Genomic DNA, 18,191 nt, shown 5'->3' on the forward strand with positions numbered 1-18,191 from the left:
AGTGCTTAGCCCAGCCATTCGGAAGATGGAGGCAGGATTCTTGCTATCAGTTCATCTCTTTTAGATGAGAACAGAAGTCAAGTGAGTAGCAGCATCTATTGTCTGGAAAACAAGGCACTGAGGGAGACACTGGGAGAGCAGCTGGAGGAGTGCGAAGCAGATTTATGAGTATTAAACCAGAGAACAAAAAACTATGGCTATTGAACATTTTCTGTCAGCATCTCCTGTTCTTATACCACGCACACCCCAATAAGACCTCTTTGTTTTGCTGTCATTAAGGTGTTATTTTGTCACACTGCAGCTGACAGAGTCGGGACATACAACAGCAGATGCTGGAAGTAACACAGTCATTTAAGGCAAAGCCACAAAATCCTCTGCTACATCTTAGACTCCAGAAAGGTGAGAAATGGGAACGGAGAAGCTTATTGCCAAGTTATTTACCACTCTCTGTTTTTTTCAGATCCAGCCAGTCTTAACTGTAGTCTCTGTTCAACAGACACGTATGAAGCTGCTGTCTCAAGCTGTGTCCTGCTGTTTTACATGTACTGGGATGTGCCGTGCCCCTGGTGTCACCCAAGGCAGAGGGCTCTAGATGGACTGGAGCATCGGGCTGTCAGCAGCAGCGTGACATTCAGCAAAGGTAAATGCTGTGTTCTGCCCCAGGACAGAGTAATGTCAGACACAGGTACAGACAGGGAGGTGCGTGACTGGAGAGCAGCCCTGCAGAGAGGGATCTGGGGATGCTGGTCGACAGCAGGCTCAGCGTGAGCCAGCAGTGTGCCCTGTCCACCAAGAGGGCAAACCACTTTTTGGGGTGCATTAAACACAGCATAGCCAGCCGGTCACATGAGGGGATTCTCCCACTGTGTTTAGTGTCGGTGAGGCCTTGCCTTGAATATTGTGTGCAGTTCTAGGCTCCATAATATAAAGAGGACACAAAGGTACTTGATGGCATACAGGGGACGGCAATAACGCTGGCAAAAGGGCTGGAAAGCATGTCCCGTGGGGAGAGGCTGAGGACACTTGGTTTGTCTAGTCTGGAGGAAAGGAAATGAAACTAAGACGTAGCCTCAGTGCTCTCTGCAGCTTCCTGAGGAGGGGAAGTAGAGGGGGCGATGCCAGTCTCTGTTCCCTGGGAACCAATGAAAGGACTCATGGGAACGGCACAGAGCTGTGCCGGGGGAGGTTCAGAGTAAATATTAGGAAAAAATCTTTACCATGAGGGTGGTCAAACACTGGAACAAGCTTCCTAGCAAAGTGGTTGATGCCCCATGGCTGTGAATGTTTGGAAGGCCTTTGGACAATGCCCTCACTAATACGCTGTAACTTTTGGTTAGCCATGAAGAGGGCAGAAAGCTGGATTTGATGATCATTGAAGGTCCAACTGAACTATTCTATTCTATTCTGTGCTGCTCTACTCTATTCTAAGGCACCTGACTTGGCACCCTGGGGTCAGGAGAGCCCTCGCTCTCCTGCATGCTGCCATTTAGAGACAGAAAGGCCCCAAGGGCAGCACCTGTGTGCAGCAGGGCAGGGGGCAGTTACAGGTCTAATATCAGATCCTGTTTTTTTCCTGATTTCACAGGACTCTTTGTGGTCTGGATTAACTGCAATGATCAGCAGGTTAACTTTAAAAAATACCAGGAAATCCCTGCAGTTTATATGTGAGAAGCAAACTACTAACTTTGCACCTATCCAAAATGCAAAAGGACATAAATGTTCTTCTAAAGAAAATGGAGAATTAAATCAAGGTAATAAAATTATCTTAGTTCCTACATAGGCACTAAATTTATATCAAGTTACTGTTGGAGATGGGCCAGTAGTCTGCCCGTGTAACAGCCACTACCTCAACCACCAGAAGAAAAGGGATGCCCTGTAACCTGGGGAGCCAGTCGTGCAGCTTCTGCTGTCCGGGGGAGCCTGTCTCCATCTAAACTTTCTCCATTTTATTACTGAAAATGTGGTTTATGTTCTGCAATATTAATCCAGCTCATGTATTTGGGTTTGCATGGACGTTATTGCTAAAGCTGCCATCACAAGACGCAGGGTTTGACTAGGCTTCAGACAAGCAGGAGCAACAGGATATCAGATGATGTTGTGGGATACCGCATGACGATTTTTCTATTGCATTAGTTATAAATGTTACAATGCCATCCCTGCTTTATAAAACCCGCAGTTTCATCATTCCTGACATGTTTGCAGCAATGAAGCATTCAAATCATTTCCCCGTGGCACGAAGCATTTCCCTCTGCGTATCACCTTGAAGACTTCAACGTCTCTGTCCATAGAAACCTCAGCATACAGTCCTGCTCCCTTCACTGCTGAGAGACCTTTTTGGTCTGTGTCTCTGAGCTGATACAGCCCAAACTGAGGGAATGGGAGTAAGGATATGGGCATTCTGTAGAAATGTCAGAACATTTTTATCTCTAGCAGATCAGCACCCTATTTGCTTGTCCTGAGCAGACATTTCTAGGCCTACAGCTTTGTCTTCTGAAAATCCTGGTGGATGTTCACATCAGAACAATGAGTTTATTTTTTAGTAATAGGGATTAGACCATGTTTATTCAACTCAATTTTTTTTTGCTGTTTTCGTCTGCTTTTTCAAATAATTCAAATCCATCTGGAATCTTTTACAATCTCCTGCAATTTATGCTAGTCTTGAAAAGATTTCACTTTTTGATTAATCACTTCTTCCTGCAAATCAGCAATTGGAAATGTTGTACTAAGACTAGTTCTTGGACACAGTTGTCCGTCTTCTCTGAAGAATTTGTACTTGTTATGGAATTTTTGTTCCCTATCTGTGATTAAAAGGGTTTTCTTTTTTCCTACTCACTAAGAATACAATGTGAGTTTTGCACTGAATGGGAAAAGGATGGAAGAATCCCGATCCAGGGTTCAGTGCCCATTCAGCTAAGCCATCTCCCACAGTATTTCTACTCACACGCTATTCACCATTGATTCACAACTGTCCACTAAGATTTGGGAGCCTCAATCGATTTAAATCTATCACAAAATGAACAAGAAAGTAACAAGATTGCATAGCTTCTAAAAAGAAAGGAATTCGAAGCTATAGCACTGAAGTAGCTTCTCTGACATCCATTTCAGCCCAAACAGGCTTCCAGACTGAGACTAGAACTTTGTGCCCTCTGCCACTTCACCATCCTCTTCTCTTTAAGTCCCAAATATGCTCTATTATTATGCTGATGACTTTAAGCAGTCTCTACTCAAGCTTCAAAGCCCTTGTGTGATTAGCACATACAGTTCATGTTATTCCCAAGAATAGCGCAGTGCGGTCCCTTCTGAGATGGTGTGTGGCACCTCTCATTACCAAATCTGTGTGAAATCCGCTGAGCGGAGCTTCAGTGAGAGCCCTGGGAGCTTAGGCAGAGAATAAGGGCATAGTAGAACACGTTAGGACACTGTGTAAACCATCTCTTTGCTACCGGGTAACTTGCAAAACAGCAAACTGCCACGGCTTGCTCTCCTGCTTTAGTTGAAAGGCAGGCTCTAACAGCTTGGGTTGCCTCATACTGTGCTGGCTATTGTTCCAGTACTGATGCACTGGAAAGGTGCCATCTGCTGAGCAGCAGGCCCTGGGCTCCATTCTGCCTGATCACTCAGGCATCAGGAGCAGACACAGGGGAGTCGGGTGGAAAATAACCAGTCCAAGTCTCCTCTGGAGCTGCTGGCTGACCAGAAGGGCCGTCATTACAACAGTATTGCAAATTTACAGAGAAAAATATAGTGGGCAATAAGCTACCTACCTCCGACGTGTTTCCAGGATGGTATTTAAAAAAAAAAAAAAGGAGATGCAGCACAGTCCCCTCAATGTAAGTCCATGTCATCCTCTGTTAAGTGCCATCAGAGCTGGCAGCCCTACAGCTGGCAGCTCTCAGGATCCAGAGAACTGGAGCCTTGTGAGATAAGTCAGGTCGGGATGATCAGAGAACTGGCTGGGGAGCCTGACCAGTGACTTCCCCATAAGCTGGTATGATGCGACGGCAGAGCTGCTCCACGCTACTCAGTGCGTGGCTTGCGTTTAGCTACACACCAGAGGTTTTCTTGCCAGCCCTGGCTCTTGCTCTGTGCCAGGACTGCCAGAAAGCCTGTCTTTTCCAAGGTTCCTGGCATCAGCTCATCCTCAACAGAACCTGTCTCCTGTCCCAAGGCAGTCTGCCACCACCCATCCATGCCCCCAAACAGGACATTCCCCAGGGAACTTCAGGAAGCTGAATCACAGATGTAGCGAGTGCACGGAACACACCGAGAACAACACCAAGTGCTTTGGTTCTCCTACCAGCTGAACCATCTGAATGAAGAAACAGCTCCACACATCAAGGCAAAAATCTGGGAGCACACATGCCCCAGAAAAACACTGGACAAAAAGCATCATTTTCCCATAAAAGGGCTAGTGGGCAGGTAAACAGTGTCCACCTACATTTACAGAAAGAGAAGGGTGGAAATGATGCAGTCAGAGCTCAGTGGAGTTATGCCAGCTTATACCACTAAGCGTCTAACCTATAAATCCCATTAGTAAGTTTAAATAAGTCTAAGAGGAAATGATGTTAGTTTTACCGTAGACCTCATTCTGCTCGGAGTCCCGTCAATGCTCTCCCTCCTGGGCTGAGCCTGTCACCCGTGGCTGAGACCACTGGCTGTGCACCTTTGAGGCCTATGCCAATACCAGTCACTGGCAAAAATAAATTTTCCATAGTATTTCCTCTAATGTTGTATGTCTTTGTAAGGCTTTCTTTTTCTTTTTTATTTTTTTCTCTTTTTCTTTTCTCCTTTGATTCTTTTCCAAATTTTCCTCATCAGTTATTAACTAACTGCCAACTCACTGTGTATTTGGTAGTCAGATTATCTGCTAATGCCTGCCTAAATGCAGTCAACATTGATTAAACAAAAGGGTAGCTATTATGTTATTTTTAATACAAACGATTTAGGTCCTGAGGCTGAGACTGAAGTAGAGCTCAACATAACATGGGATTGAATTAAATTAGAAACATCTGATGGCAAGGTTTTCTACATCTCCTAATTGCCTTCAGAATTTAAGAGAAGACAGTGGCGTGGTTGTGAATTTATGTTATCCCCTCTAAAGGTAGAAAGAACAGCTTGTTTTAACTGTATCTGGGAAGTGGGCCTTATCCTCAATACAGTTAGATAAATGCTCACAATCCATAGCAATTTTGAAAGGGGATAAAATGTAATAGAAAAGATCCTATCAGTATTAGCCACAAGGTCATTGCTAATTCCTTATTTTGCACAACGTGGGCTGGATTTCCGAAGCGCTATTTGTTCACCCACGCCCGCCCACATCCACATGTGCACATGATTGCTGTGATAGAGAACAGGAGACGTGGGTGCACACAGCCTCTGAAGGCAAAGCTGTAAGGTTGCAAGCAAATTGAATACAGTCTTACAGTTATTAAGATTGCTTTTCAATAATACTATTTTCCCACAATTCCCGAAGTGTTTTAATGAAGGGTATTTTGTGATAACACTTTACCAGTGGCTTATTTAGATGCACTTACTAGTTCTGAAGAGCACAGGGAATGAAGATTGCAAGCTTGCTCTCTAAAGGGAGCAATCAGTGGGCTCGGGACATTGCCTGAACTGAATTGAGCTCCTCAGCTTTAAAAGTGGCCTTTGTGATCCTACTTCTTATCCTACTAATCATTAACAATCCCGTTGCTGTTCCTGCCCTGGATCTGACTTCATCACAGAAATGCTTGTGTTGCACTGCGTTTGTCATTTCAGTGAGGTTCTAAACTGCCCTTGAGAAATGGTTTAACCAACCTCGATTGATTGTTTATTATCTCCTGACAGTAAATGCTTAATTACATAGCTGAGAAGATTGGTTTGTCCTCTTAGCCAGACTTTCTCCTAGAAATGCAGAAAATTAAATTTTTGATGACTTCACTGAATTTCCTTTGTACTTTGATACAATGAGTGCAGAGAAAAGATTATTCCTTCCACTGTGGTAAATGTGAGAGCCTGCCTTAGAAAAGCAATAAGCAAATCAAGAGGAAAATGTTGGCATCTTGAAGTTGTGACCTAATTCTATCCTTCACTCTGATTCCCCCCATCTCTAACACATCATAAGTTCAAAATAGCTGCCCTTATTCCAAACACTTCCTTCTGCTCAGATAGGTCACGTAAAGAATAAAGGCAGTAACTGCACATAACCCCCTGAAAGACACAATTGCCACAGAGCTTACCCAAGCAGCAACAACTAGGCTCTAGAATGCTTTACTTCTCTGGAAAAGGCCTTTCTTGTGGAAAATGTGGCTGTGTTTTACATCAAAGACAGAATGACTTTACCTTGTTGATCTGAAAAATCAATTGCAATTACTGTCAGGAAAAATATTCAAGTTCAGTGTGCAACTCGCTGGACTCCAGGCTCTGAGAATCATTCTATCACGTATGTGGCAAAACTCTGGTTTTGCAGGAGTTCACATGCAAAAAGGCAGCTGCGTTTTGGGTGAAGACCTGTGTTTTACAAAGGTGTATCTTTTTTTGTGGGGTGTGTTCTGAATATTGGTTAAGATAGTTCCATTGAAGGTCACAAAGCTATGCCAATTTAAAAGATCTCTGAGTCACGTTTACAGAAATCAGATGAAAGACATGAAAGGAGAGCTGTAACATATTCTTAGGTATGTGGTGAATGTGTCAGATGGTAAAACAGGAGGGTAATGAGCCTAGGAACCCCTAGACAGTTAAATTACTTAACTATAAAACCTCTGCAATTAGGAGATTGTAATAAAAGGCTGCAGATCCCTGGCAAAGCTGTCCAAACTGAGATGAGCAAAGGGCTCCCTCGCACCAAAGGTTCGGCAGTGAGCAAGGTGATTGCTGTGAACAGAAAGCTTCAGATGTCCTGTATCAATACTGCCTTTTCTCCACGTTCTGGTTGTTCAGAATTGGAAAGAGTGAGAAACAACCGGACCAGCCTGACACTGCTTTTCTTATAGGGTAAGTAAAATGCGTCTCTCCTCACACTGACCTGTCACTTTCCATAGGTGTGGGTAAAAGGAAAGACTTGTTACCCTTGAGAAAAGAGTAACAGGATTCCTGTCCCTTTGTACCACTCAGGTTATTGGCAGCATTAGTAGTCCAAATGCCAAGAAAATAAGAGAAGGAAGGTTTACTGGACACATCCAGCACAGTCAGGACTTTCCTTCTAAGTACATTTCAAAGGGGCTGTGTTAGGAATTTCCTAACCCAGTTTTTTGCCTCTGTTTTCGCTGGGTTTTATTGTTACTTTTTTTCTTTTTAACCACAAATCAACAATAACGGTTGTATAGCACATTCTCCCTATTGCTTATGTATAAATATATTTTAAAAGCCTACATTAATATATGCCATGTCATTCACTACAGAGAGGTTCCCAAAGGGATTAAAACAACAAAAGATGAAAATATGGGCTTTCAAATGCTGAAATGCAGATTTCCTCAGTGGCTTACAGAGCTACTGGCTTCTGTATTTACAATTGTGTTCACCCTTTATTGAATAAAATCTCAGTACAAAGCTATACTTTAACATTCAGCAAGTTCTCTACCTTTCCAAAAATATCCTCACAGGCTTCACAGCCACAAAATTTGACATGTATGCCATACTACATTGTTTCATCAGAAAGCAAAGGGATGTGGACTCTGTAGGAGGGAGATTTTATACAATACAGTATCATCAGCAAATGTGTGATCTCTAACCTCATCCTTCATGTTCTGCTAAAATATATACACCTGTCTGCTTCATCAGAACGGGTCATCAGATAAACTGCTGGCACCCTACTATTTCTCACCTGGAATACTGATTGATTTTGTAACTAGCTCATTACACTGTGACAAATTATAAGAAACTGTTCTCTAATGAATTAAGACAGCTGCTACATGAAGAAAGAGAAAGAAAAAGAAAGGAAGGAGACTTAGTAACAGGATTTCATCCCTGCAGCATTTGTGTGATTACTACTAGAGGAAGAACCTTATATGTTGTAACTAGACATAGACATGCAATGTTTTCTCTAAGTCCATAGGCTGTTCTACAGAAAAAGTACTTTCTGGCTGAAGCAACAGAAATGTATTTTCTTTTATGGTATGGAAATATATGTAAGTGATAGAGATCCATAGCAGCTGCAGTGATTGCCTGAGATGTGTGGGATATAGAGGATTTCTGAGTTAAAAACCTGATATACCAGTCAATTACATTGGGTTTAAGATGAAATCGAACTTTACTGGAATCAATGGTACTACTGAGTAACACACTGGAGAGTTAAGCTCCATATCTTTTTACTTGTTCTTTATTTACAGGAAAATGAAAACCTTTTGTAGTCTAACAGTTTCTGTGACAAGACTGCTCAAAATTTGTGTATCCACAGTTAAGGCACTGGAGGATGATGCTTACAAATGGATCACCCAATTCATTGGTTTTGTGGATGTAAACACTAACAACTGCATCCTACAGCACCCGTACCCTACAGCAAAGTGGCCATCTGCATAACTACACAGATCTCCCCTGTATTTGTTCTGCAGCAAAGTGAATGTGGCTTTACAGGGGATGGCTGCAAAATAAAGTAGATGACAGAATGGAACAGAAGTGGGTAGCAACACTGAAAGACACAGACTGAACTGCTGTCTTAGCCAGGCAGGAAGAGGGCAGGGACAGCCAAGAAAAGCTGGGTGCCAGATAACGATCTATGTGCTTGTCTTGTGACTGTCAAGGTTGGAACAGTAAATAGGGAGCTCTGCCTGTGGAGGCTTTGTCAGACGCTAAGAGGAAAGCATGCCTGTACCGTTAAGACATGAGAAAGAGGCCACAAGCCCAAACAAATCCTGTTCATCTTCACAAATAACAATGACAGAAGCCAAAGTCTGGAAAAAGGAATGGTGGTGTATCTCTGTGTTGGTGAGGAAGTTGTGCCTGGCAATGAGAACGTAAGGAGAAAGTCTGCTGGGGAATATTGACTGACTCACAACGTGGCAAGGTACATAAATCCCTCCTTTGGGATCCTGCTGGTACAGAAGTCAACAAATGATGCCATACATACAGACCTGAAAGTTCTTTGTCTTTACATGGTAACATATATGGCCTTTGAGGAAATATTTTGTTCTTTTTACTTTTGTGAAGCCTTTCCTTTAAAGTTTAACTTGTATCTTAGTCTTTTCACCTCCAATTATGTTTTGGGTAGCGCTGTTTATTCAGAACAGTCCTGGTGTTGGCATTTTTGAAGGGGTATTTACAAGCATGATAGTTACAGCCACATATATGAAAAATGAAGCCTGACAATCTTCTGCTTCACAGTGGGTACAAGACATTAGTCCATAAAATTGCTACCATGTAATAAAAGAAATCTTCCAAGGATGTGGTGAGGATTAAATAATGCTAGTACGGTACTTCGGCTTTTGGGATTAAAATAACTACAGAAGAGCAAAGCATTCTTATCTATTATTAATAAAACACCAAGTGTATCCATCTTCTAAGCATTTTCCCTCTGAAATGCTTTAACCGTCCTGCTTCAACTAATCAATAATTTTAAGACAATCAGCACAAATATTCAGAATACAGATTCCTCGTTTTCCCCTTCATCACCCTTTAGAGCACGGTTGCTCTCATTACAACAGGTATCAGAAATCACTTGCACTGCAGCTTTGACTATCAGGAGAGCTGAAATACATTAGAGCACAGATTTGACCGTCTCCTTGAAATGTTGAGAAATAACCAGTAGATGGCAGCAAATGGCACTCCAGGGAGTAAAATAGCCTGAAGGTGAAAGCCTGCGAGCTGCTAAAATAGTCAGTGTTAGCAATTAGGTGTTTTTTTTCTTCTACCCGTTATGAGCTAAACTCATTTATTTTGCTCTTTGCAGAGAGAACAAAGCCATATGAGATTTTCACAATTTCGTCCTCAACTGGTGCATAACACGGTAAAAATTTAGTAGCACTTTAAAGTAACTTGTCATTTTCATAAAATTTATAATTATTTGAATCATTTATTCCCCCAAATTAAGGCTATCGCTATAGGTCCTTTTGCATAAATCATGAAGGCCATTAAAAATAGTTTCTGGAGAAGAGCAATTTGTTATGAAATGAAGGTCAATCTCATTAGATCACTGTAGCAGGTATCTTAATAACATCCTGGCAGAAATGAGGTATCTCATTACAGAAGTTGTATTTTGTTTGAAATATTAGGTCATCATTAAGTGAGCACTAAGATACACATAATATTGGATGACATCAATTATTTCCCTGAAAAACTGGCCTACAGTACTACACAAAGCTTAACGTTTTCTTTTTTTTTTTTTTTTTTTTGTTGAATTCACCTACTCGATACCAGTTTGTTTTGTTGCTCCTTCTGGATAATGTGCCACAGCTGGCTTGCTAGAATTACACAGAGGGCTGATTTTGGAGTATGACTCAGCAAACTGCAACTGGTAAGGAAAACGTTCAATTGACCATACTTTAATTTAAACAGTTGAGGAGGACTAAGCTTAGAAGGGAATAGAGACATTTACAGAGTGCAGAAGTAAACATTGGTTTTGTAACCGATGTTTACAAGTTACTGTCCCTCTAATTATCCTGCCCTTTTGGAATGTACCAAGTGTTTTTTTTTTCCTGATCTTTCACTCTACTGGAACCACAGCTGAATGTACGGATATATTCAAACACCCCTCTACAGCTATGTCACAGCACTTAACACCTGGCAGGATTATGCTGAGCGCCTGCTCCAAGCCACCCAATGACAACCATGAAGATAACATCCTCACTGTTCATAACAGGGTAGGCAGAATACCCATAGGAGGCAGCCCAACAATTACAGTAGGAGCTCTTCCTTCCAGAAGCTCTAGGCCTCATAGATATCAACTCAAGACTTGTAATACACTGATGAGGTAAACCACCAACCTCCAAAAATTCAGAGAAAATCAGGAGAGGTTACATAAATTCTCTAGCACTGCAAAGTAAATCCAGGTAAGGTTTTCCATCCATGAAGTTATGTTTTAAATGCAACATTCTCATTCTTCTCAGTACAATAGGGTTACCCATTAATAAACTGCAAAGATCTTTGTTAAAAGGTGTGTGTACAAACACAGACGCTAAATCTTGGAGCAGCTCTTCTCAGCTACAGATGGCACCAACAGAACAGTTTGGTAGGGCTGTGTTGTAAAGACAGCCCAGCAAACTGGTTTGGAATTGTAGCTTGTTTTTAGGGAGGTGTTGTTTTGTTTTTTTTTCCCGAGATTAATCAATTTTTCAAACAATAAGATAGAGCAACACCAGTTAAAAGGATGCAATATTTTAATGATATTTTCTGCAAAACCACTTCAGATGCAGATTATGTAATGAATTCCAGCAATGGTGCTCAGTGTCTTAGGCAGCAAGGCCCCACAACACCTTATGGAGGCACCTGAGGGCTGTGTGCTGCGTATCCCCCAAGTCCCCCAGGCATGCCACCCCATACCCAAGATGAAGGCTTACCCGTCCCCTTATGGGGAAACAGGGCCATGCCTGTTGGTTGATTTGCCCAGGCAGTGCTTATACAGGCCAAAGTGTAAAGGAAGCCTATTTATTTGATTTGTCTTTCTGCCTGTCACTGACTTACTGTCTTATCTTTACATTGGCCTTAAAATCTCCTGTTTCCTTTGTGAAATGCTGTCTTAGTGGGTAAAACACAAACTTAAATAGCTAGGGTGACTTGTGAATTGCCTTGAACTGGATACCGTAGAAGGGAAAAGGTATAGACAGAGAGAGGTCCCTCCAGGATGTGATCCATTTCATCTCAGGATGGGATGAGCCAACCTTTCACTTTCTATTGGTTACAGCAGCAACCTGGGGCTTACATTTCCAGCCCAGATGAGACAGAATCTGGAGAATATTAGGTAAGGTGAGACATGTTCCAGGAGTCTCAAGTTCTTGGAGAGTGAAGTCTCAGTAGCGTTGGTGGTAAAAGCAGTTACACACCCCACACTTGCCTGCTGGTCATTTCTGTGTGTGCACAGCCCTCACAGCTGGGTAGGTACATCCACTGAACAGACTGGGGAGCAATCCAGGTTAAAAATACAATTTTTCTTACCAAGTTATTTTTTTACCATAATCTGTTCCTTCCTCTTGGTCTCCATGGTTACATAAATATTTATGCTGGTACATTTGTTACTGCTATGTGAAGAAGAGTTAAAGAAAAGGGAGAAACCAACAGAAGGCTGCTAAAGCCAGCACTGCTGCAGAAAGGGAAATCTCATCAAACTGTGGTCTGAGGTTTCACAAACCTCCCTTGACAACACAAACCTCTCCTTGATTTAAGAAGTTCACATCCCCCAGTCACTTCTTCAGCAGTGGAGAACTGTTTGTGAGTAAAAAAGCATCACCCTCTCTTCAAATTAGTTGCATTGGCCCAGCTGGAAAGGGAGGAGGGCAGCACGGGGAAGGGAGCATATGCCTGCAGGTGCGGAGACAGAAGAGCTGTGGTAACAGCCTCTGCTGCCAAAGGCAAAGTAATGTTACACTGAAGCCATTTTCCAGGATGTAGATCCTGAAAAGTGAACTGATTGGAGCTGGCACAGAGCTCGCACAGAAAATGTAAGGGTGGGGGAGTGAGAAGGAGCTATCTGTAGTTCAGTGTTAACGACTCCAAAGAGCAGAATGGACAGTGCCAGGATTTCTCCCTTTTTTCAGAGCATGAAATGGATCAACTACACAGATTCAGTTGCTCTCCAGCATCTGGGTGCACTTTGAGGCCAACCCACACCTACTTCTTAATAAAATCAACGTTCATGTACCTGGGTAAGATGCCAATAGCAGTGACATGTTTCTAAAAGGATTTAATTATTATTATTTTTTTGTATCTTGCTTTCTGAACTATTGTACCAGGTTTTTGGATCCATATGCAGAATTGTTTCAGATTCTGTCTAACGTCAGGCTTTTATCTTTACATTCTGATTTCCTGCTGCTCAAATACAAAAAGTCTCCCTTCACCATGCCAACACTTACCATGACACCACAATGACTGGCAAAAACTGTGTGTTAGAACAAATTAAATTACAGCACATAAACATTTTGCATGCCATCCGGTGTATTTGAACAAGAGCATACTTTTACATAATTAATTAATGAAAATTGTATTTAAATGCACTCTATATGTGTGTATATATGTCTGCATTACTGAAAACTGTATTTTATGTAGGTTAATTCAGATGACAGAGATCATATAAAAAGAAGATGATAAATTCATCTCAATTTTTTTTTCCCTTAGTCATGAGTGATGAGTGAACCATGAGAGATGGTTCCTTCTACATTCTTCTGGGGCAATAAAATGCACCTTTCTTCCAACATTTGATCATTGCCTGAAAGCTCACAATGTGCAAGTCCATCCAAAAGTGACAAAATACATGCATTGACTCCAGTGAGATCATTTACTACCAGTGAAGGGCAATTAATGGATTGTAAGTTGTGACTGGCGTTCCTGGTGTCTACGAAATCAGATAGGTAAGAGATCTCTTCTGCTCCAGAACACGTGAAAGACTGAATTTCAGCATTGCTGTCCTCTCTACTTAACACTGACAGTCCCAGCTCCCTCCTCTACTCAATGGTTTACAATACCTGTGACCAATGGATGTTCTCTTTAGGTAACTGTTATTCCAAATAACAACTAAAAATACACATCAGGGAAATGTTTATCAGATAATCAGGCATTTTTACTATGCATCTTTCAATTTTCATGGATCTTTCCATGTTCTTACACACTTCAAAGTATTGAAGAAGCTTCTAATTATCTCCTCAGAAGCTGATAAAAATAATGAGATTCTTCTATACCACCTAATTCATTCAAACTGAGTTAACTTATTTCTATTACATTTACTACCTTGTTTGTCCCAAAAGAAAGAAAACGGTTTTACTTTTCTAATGCATGCCTGCAAATTAATCACTGCTGTGGTATTGTATGCAGACTTGTCTAGGTCAGTGATCTGTAACAGTCTAGACTCAATTGCATAAATGCAAAGTGCACCATACCCACAGAATTTGACTCTTGGTGCTTATATAAAAAATGGAGAGTTGAATCAGGCATAATTATACTTAAGGGCAAACTAGATCATAGTCATATGTGCCTGCACATTTGTCTGCAATTCCAAGTCTGCTGCTGGTCTGCAAAACAACTTCTCATGGCACTTACCTTAACCAGCCACGCAGCCAACCTGTGCAGTCTTTGCTGCTGCAATGGTGTCTTATTAAATGCTAGAGCTCAGTCAGACTGGGTCTCTGTGAGTTTCACAAACTGTGTGGTAAATGCCTTGCTAGTATACGTGCATTCTGTAGTTGAGAACTGAGCCACTCTTGCCCTTAGTCTTTGATCCTCTCATTCCCTCAAAAGAAGTGGAAGTGCAGGATATCCTTACATCCATGTACACATTTCTGAAAATATTGCTATGATGATAGTTACAAGCCAAATGTTGTGAAATGCTTGGTAAACAGTCTTTGAAAAATTTCAGAGAGGCTTAAACTGTGTTAAAAATAAAAGCACACCTCAGCAGTCAAGCTAGCTGTCCACAAGAAAGGTGGAGATCTAAGTATCAGGGCTGTGCAGGAGACAGTTCAGTCCAATTCAATCAAGCTAGCTCTTGAAATTACAGCCTGTTTTCAAACCACTTATTACAACCTGCCTCCAACACGCCTTGCTCCCTGCCCTCCTGGGAACTGCAATGTCTATGCTCAGTTCAGCAAGCTGTCTCTCCTCCTCTACCTGTGCAGGCAAAGAGCTATTATGTCCTGACTACATTCCCATGTAGGGAGGAGGGCAAATTTCTGATGGCATCCTACTACTGGTCCCATCTTTCCCAATATGTCACTTGATTGGCATGCCCTGCTTAGTACGAGATGCAGCACAGGCACATACCAAAGGCAGTCTTTGGATTTGAAGTTACAGAGAACGGTGAGACACAGAAGTTTTGAATGGGTTCTCCAAAGAACCAGGAGTATTTCACTGCACATGAGTTTGACAAAAGCCCTGGCAAAGCCCCCACACTGGCAGTCACAATCAGCTATCTTTCTACGCACATGAGCAGTGGGACAGTACTGCAAAGAATGCCAGGCACCATTATACTTACTTTTCTACAGGTGACATGCTTAGAGGTACACCTGACACTTATCTTTTTCTTGGTGTTTGATGTTGCCATCCCAGGTAACGTGAGTCCAGCTCACACAATCCCTCAAAAACTGACCGCAGTCTCTCCATTCCCGCTCTTTTCCATCCTCCCCACAAGCCCCTTTTGTTCCTCACATACATAAAATGACAACCCCATCAGGGCCTCACATAACAGCACTTTTCCCCAGTTCCCAGAACGCATGAAGTCCCAGTCCTCCCTTACATCCTTTTTAGCAGTTCTTCAAACTAGCCACAAAAAAAGTAACTGAAATGTGTTTGCTGAACAGCAAGTCCTATTAATCTGTCACAAAATATGCGCTGTTGAGAAAATTAATACAGAACATCAGAGCAGGCTGTTCCATTTAAACTTTCAACACTGAAACTTTGTAACAGCATTGTTGTACTAAAATCTTTGAGTTTTTAAATATCATCATTAATCCTGTGAATTTTTCTTCTGTCAGACTAGTCTTTTTTTTTTCCACCAACTCTTCATGGCATTTTCGATGATATATCCTATATGTGCTTTTAAAATACCATATGACACTGAATTGTAATATATAAACAGAATCACAGACTCATCTAGGTTGGAAGAGACCTCCAAGATCATCTAGTCCAACCTCTGACCTAACACTAACAAGTCCTCCTCCACTAAACCATATCACTAAGCTCTAAATGTCTTTTGAAAACCTCCAGGGATGGTGACTCCACCACTTCCCTGGGCAGCCTATTACAATGCCTAACAACCCTTTTGGCAAAGAAGTTCTTCCTAATATCCAACCTAAATCTCCCCTGGTGCAACTTTAGCCCATTCCCCCTCGTCCTGTCACCAGGCACGTGGGAGAATAGACCAACCCCCACCTCGCTACAGCCTCCTTTCAGGTACCTGTAGAGCGCGATAAGGTCGCCTCTGAGCCTCCTCTTCTCTAGGCTGAACAATCCCACCTTCAGCCTGGATTTTGGGGATAGAGCTGAGTCTTCTCGTGATGCGAGGCCGATAAAACACTTGAGCAATTTCAGACATCCCTTCAGGTTATTGTTACATATTTTGTGTTTAATACTCGTTGTTTCCATGGTCTCTTCAGGATGTCTCCAATGCTCGGGTGTCCAGCTGCACATCAAGGACATCCCCAGCTCTGAGGGGCAGTTCCCAAGCCGCAGGCTGACCTCCTGGCCTGAACCCCAGCCTGGCAGACATGGCTCCTGTCAGCGTGGAACAGCCATCTCACGTCAGCATTGTCTCACAATGGTCAGGTGACCTCTGTCAGTGCTGCCATCAGGGGCACCCTGAGCCCCTTGTGATGTGACCACAGAGTCCCTGTCACCCTATGGCCTCACAAAAGGTGGCTGGCCGTAAGTGCCCTGAGCGGTGCGCCTGCGGCCAGTCTGGCTGGTGGTACTCGAGAGCTCAAACGGCACAATAAAAAACAGAAATTACAAGACATAAACACACTATAAATGACACAAATTCATTGCAAAACTATATTAATAGTGCAACAAATTTTGAGCAAACCTTCTGTGTACATAAATTAATTTGTAGAGACAGAAAATGCTCTGATAAGGCTTGCAAGATTGGGAAGTTTCATCCAAGAGCATATAAGGAATTGAAAAGAAGCCTGAAAAAAGACTTACTATCTCCATGGTATCGAGGAACTGGTTCTGGATATAACTTCCCATAATTGTAAGAGGAAAAAAACTAACTTTGCTACCATGGGAACAGAACAGTGCAATGTAACTGGTTATTACTTGTCTCCATTTACAAAACTGATCCCTAAAATGTTAAGGCCCTCAGTAACATGGGTAATTTCTTTTCCACCTGTGAAGCAAATCTGCCACAAAAGGAACAAGGCAAAGCTATTCAATGAGCTCACCAAGCCTGGGGAGAACAGCTGAGGGATGACAGGTATTTCTGTGACAAGTGGAGGGTTACAAAGAGGAGAAATGCAATAAAAGAAAGATCGAGAAAATATCATGATGCCAAAAGTAATGGGCGAGAAGGTGTTTGGGTTGACTAGTGAGATACCAAACAAGGCCTTGATAATGAGCAGTTCTATCCTGATTGTGCTAAAGATAAAGTTATAAGTAAAAAGAGCAGCAAATATTAGATAGATGTTACCTTGACCTAGCTCCCTGAGCGCTGGTGCAGTCTCAGAGAAGTGCATCTTGTGGAAACTGTGCATGTTTTCTTGTCATTTCTTAACGTTTCCTTCATTCTTCACAGGGAAAGCCCACTCTCTTTAGATGAGTCAAAAATGTTCTAAAAATTACCCAGGTTTGCACCTTCCTCAGTGTTTGTTCACTTGTGGGACAAAAAGTCATATTCTCTTGCTTCACTGGAAGCTTTACTTCTTCCTGCTAGACAAATGTCCTGTTTGTAAAATGCATGACATTCTTCATTTATACATTTGATCTCCTCTAGGCCTGTCATGTCTTGGTGCACAAATAACATAGTCACTGACAGCCAGTAGCAGAGGTTCAAGTTTATCTTAAAATCCATCAATGTGCACAGAGAATTCCTCACAGGAAAACACTTCATGCTTCACCTTTACACACATTGTTGGTAGCGGGATAGTTAGCGAGATAACCCAGCCAGTGAGATCCTTACAGTGGTCATTTAAGAAGAGATGTCTCTCAGGCTGCTTCTCCTGTGGGGACATACCTCAGCTTTTGCATCCCAGCGCTCTCACCACTGTTCTGAGAGGTTAAGCAGCACTCAGGGTGCAGCTGTAATTCCTGAAACGTTTAGTTTTAGCTCAACTGACTGAGATTTCTAGGTAGTCCCTGAAACTGTCCTTCAGTCTCCTGAAGGCACGGAGCCCTGTCATCATACGGCTGACCAGGGCAATCGTTGAGCGCCTTTTTTTTTTTTTTCCTCGTGATCTAAACATCCACTGAAAGAAGTCGTTATTATTAGTACAGGGGATTTCCAAGGGCCACTTCAGTCTAAGCTGCTAATGGGGCTGGCAAACCGCGTCCATCTCATGAGAGAAGGGACGGAGAAAGTTGACCAAAGTTCTCGCCTGAGGCACCTTTCCGCCCCTGTGGTCACGGCTTCACGGCGGGGG

The 18,191-nt window shown here is 42.3% G+C and overlaps 1 long non-coding RNA gene across 2 annotated transcripts in view; it reads right to left on the reverse strand.

Moving 5' to 3' along the window:
- Positions 1 to 18,150, reverse strand: part of LOC310905111 — a 105,813-nt gene extending 87,663 nt beyond the window's left edge. For both annotated transcript variants that reach the window (XR_014588789.1, XR_014588790.1), the window contains exon 1: positions 17,243 to 18,150. This is a non-coding gene — a long non-coding RNA (uncharacterized lncRNA). The remainder of the gene's footprint in view (positions 1 to 17,242) is intronic.
- Positions 18,151 to 18,191: the final 41 nt, after the last annotated feature.

The sequence above is a fragment of the Anser anser genome (genome assembly GCF_964211835.1).
Source record: "Anser anser genome assembly, chromosome: 10".
NCBI classification, from domain to species: domain Eukaryota; kingdom Metazoa; phylum Chordata; class Aves; order Anseriformes; family Anatidae; genus Anser; species Anser anser.